The 3775-nt window shown below is 30.8% G+C and overlaps 1 long non-coding RNA gene across 1 annotated transcript; it reads left to right on the forward strand.

Annotated features, from left to right (window-relative positions):
* The first annotated feature begins 1178 nt into the window (after positions 1-1178).
* Positions 1179-2738, forward strand: LOC139855947 (uncharacterized). Its single transcript, XR_011761617.1, has 4 exons — positions 1179-1267; positions 1408-1565; positions 2086-2168; positions 2235-2738. It is a non-coding gene; the product is annotated as an uncharacterized lncRNA (long non-coding RNA).
* Positions 2739-3775: the final 1037 nt, after the last annotated feature.

The raw sequence follows: 3775 nt of genomic DNA on the forward strand, positions 1-3775 counted from the left end.
ATTTTGGCAATCGTTGTTGCTTATGTTGTGTTTTTTCGAAACCTAATCTCTTTTGAATCAGGGTAATCATTTAAGTTTTTAGCATGATTTGAAGGAGTAATCTTTTTATCATCATTTATAGTTTTCATTTCATTATGTATATCATAGGTAGAGAGTAGCAATCTCTTCATTATCATTTTTGGTTTTTAGCATTGGCCCCTGTTGCAAAAATTAATAATTAGATTACTAAACAACCTTTAAGAAAGTTCAATCTTTAGTTGATATGGGAGTACTGCGATTCGTAGGCGACAACATTTTTTATAGTACTGAACATTCCTTATATTTATGTGTTTGTATATTTATAGTTTGCTGATATCAATTCTAACAATATAAACCACTTTATATAACTCGAATGACATTCATTAGAAATTGTGTGCAAGTTGTCTCAAAGTTCATGTAGCGTAGGACATCTTAAGTAATTTGATGTATAGAGTAATTTGGGAAGTAAGATAGGATTCAAAATTAAATTTATTGTGTGAGTCTTGAACTGAGTGAAAACCAGCGTGGTTAGCTGTTTTAGATGACCTACTCACGTGCGAGGAAATTATGATATATAATGACTAGACTATATATCTTTTTTCGGTTGGACAAGAAACTTTAATGCTAATTTGATTTCTTTTGGTTTGTTTTTTACATCAGATTCCGGAAGAAGAGAAAAATATTGGGTGATAAGCTCGCTCAATTCGTGTTTACCATTTCATTTAAGAATATATCAACAGATATATTTGAGGATCTGCTGAGCTCTCATTTTTTTGACTTATTTATATGTAAATTTGGCATGCTTGCCCTTATTTTCAGGTTACCGTATGATTCCTGAGTGTGCTTGAAGTGCATTGTTGGAAAGGGTCAAGGATAACAAAGAAGATGCAGGTTCTCATTTTTAACATTGTTTATATTTTATTAAAGTGTTACGTTATTTACTTCATGAATCTTATGTTATTTTCCAAAAGTAATCATAAGCTTTCCATGTGTTCATTCAATGAGCTTAACATTTGTTGCAATTTTTTTTTACATCCAATGGAAATGTAATCATGTATGTTAATGGTTTTTTTTTTTTTTTTTTTTTTTTTTTTTGAAGCAGAAAAATCTAGATCGTACTTGATGACAATGACCGTGTTTGAGATCTTAAATCCTTTCTCATCGTTTGATTGTTTGATAATGCCAACAACCGATTACTATCATTATTTACGGCATATGCTTGGTGTCATTTTTATGCGGCAACATGCTGGTAAAAACCTCTTTAAATCTTTGATATAACTTTTTTTTATTAGATATAGAATATATAGATAGATGATAGGCACTAATTTTATATGTATTTTTTTTTTGTGTGTTTTTCAAATTCCTAATTATTTTTATTTTATTCAACAGGTATCTTCTTTTGCTTATTATTATATATAGCTTCGTAAGAAATTTTTAGGGAGAAGAAAGCTGCAGACATGCTTAGCCCCAAATCAATCATAATTTGAAGTGATGAAAGATCGTTTTAGTCAGTATCTTGAGACTGATCCGACTGGCGATATGGACGGGTAAGATGTGTGCTTAAATGGGTCATTTGTATTTTTTTAAGTGACTGTTTGTCTTTGAATTAAATGAATTGGGTAATTGATAATTGTTTAAAAGTTTTGGTTTTTTGTGTTAAGGGTTTTAGATTCTAGCCATTTGCACACATACCACTTTTCGTTCAAGTATTAATAATGTATGGTTTTTGAAGATGGAAAATATATATGGAATTCGGGTGATTATAGTTATGAGTTGATTGAATATATGCTCAAATCCCTCCTATACATTAAGGGTTTGTGTATTGTCGCTGATGAACAAGTAGACTAACAAGTTGGCTGACTCGGTTAAGTTGACATTTCTCGGAAAATAATAATTGCTCTTTAGGTTTTGACTGGTGAATGATGATAATGAAAATGCGATGTGTATACTTAAAATTTGATTAGGTTAGGGATTTTCTCATATAAGGGATTATTGACATTAGATTAATTGATGTAAAAAAAAAAAAAAAAAAACACTAAACTAAACTGTATACTTTTGTATTTGTAGGATCATAAGGCGAACAATTTTTGTACTCGTGAGGATCAAAGATCAAAACAAAAACATGTTCAATCCCTAATTTTACTAATAAGGTATAATTTAAATCTTATACTACTGTTATCGTTAATGGTTTAGTATATACTATTGTTCGATTGCAGCTGAACCGGCTGCCAACACAATTCAGGCTGGAGATACGTCTACTCTTTCAACTTCTATCACGTACTGTGTTTCTACTTTATACAAGCGTCATTTGATTGCTGCTAATATATGTTCTCCACTGTCTCTATACATTTCTCGATGCCACTTCAGTTCGTAATTTTTGTTAGATTCTTTATGTTAGAAATTTGTGTTAACATCAACAATTTAAGTATTCAAATCAGTTACCACATTGAGCAGTTTATGAGACCACCGAATGGGTGAATATGTACATTTCAACTGAACCTGTTATCCACTTCAAGTATTCATATCAGTTTATGTAAGTGCAATGGGTCAGAACTGAATATTGTTGTAGTTGATCAGATGGTTCATGGTATGTATATTTGACTTTTTGGAGTCAATTTGGGTGGTATTGTGGTTTTTAAATCTGAATACAAAGAAGCTTGATGCAAGTGTTTGTTGTTTTTTTGGATTGATATGTATTAAGTGATTCATTGATTGATGTTGAGAAGATGGAGACAAAAGCGAATGGTCGTACGAATGTTTTGAATACGACGAAGAAGCGATATTTCTAATCGAATGTTGTGGATGCTTATAACAAACCTCTTTCCCAGTGTCCTCAGGTAATTGCTTTTAAAGAGAAGAAATTATTGCTAAACCCAAGTCTAAATTTTTAAGCGATTAATGGTAAATTGGTCACTGTTCAGATTTAGTTAGGGATTTTGGACAAAATCTACTGCCACTTTCTATGCAGTTATCAGTGGTTTCAAGGCTTAAAAATGAGTATTTTGCTGAGTTGCTTGATTATTATGGTTTATGCAGAAGTTCATGATAAAACCATGTGTAAAGTCGATGTTATTACTATTGTTGTTTTTTACCCCTTTATGGTTACACACGGGATTATCTACTTTTGGATGAGAATCATCGTCAAAAGGCATAATATTTCAAAGTTTGTCCAATATCGTGTTTGTTCTTTTTCTAATATTATGTATATTTTTCGTCTATGTAGGTATCGTTCAATTAAGAAGTTGATTAAGTCAGAAGCCGAGTAAGAGGAGCTAATTTACATTTACATTTACATATTACATATACATATATTAAATAATAGACAAAAGTTATGAATAGTAATTAGAGGTATTCTTGACTTTTTATTTTTATTTTTAACTACATTTCATTTTACCAACAAAACTTTTCAAACTTTTTTGAAAAATTCAAATCGACCCCCAAACAGTGGGTAAAGTGTCAAATAACCATTTTCATAAAAAAATCTTAAATAAACTCCACCCAAATATTCAACGGGTCATATCTTCTCGCTCGCAATGAGTTAAATTTTTTCGACACTATCGTTAAACTCGAAATAATTTTAGGAACACAATGTCACTAGCTATACGCAAAACGGACGCTTTTTAAAAAACGCTAAATATTTGGGGTACTTTTCATACACGTTGATTTTGCGTTAAATTTTTAAAAGTCGACAATTCCATAGCGAAACGCGGAGATGCACATATATTGTTAATTTAAAATAACATTTAAATCTCTCACG

Source organism: Rutidosis leptorrhynchoides, chromosome 6, assembly GCF_046630445.1.
Source record: "Rutidosis leptorrhynchoides isolate AG116_Rl617_1_P2 chromosome 6, CSIRO_AGI_Rlap_v1, whole genome shotgun sequence".
NCBI classification, from domain to species: Eukaryota; Viridiplantae; Streptophyta; class Magnoliopsida; order Asterales; family Asteraceae; genus Rutidosis; species Rutidosis leptorrhynchoides.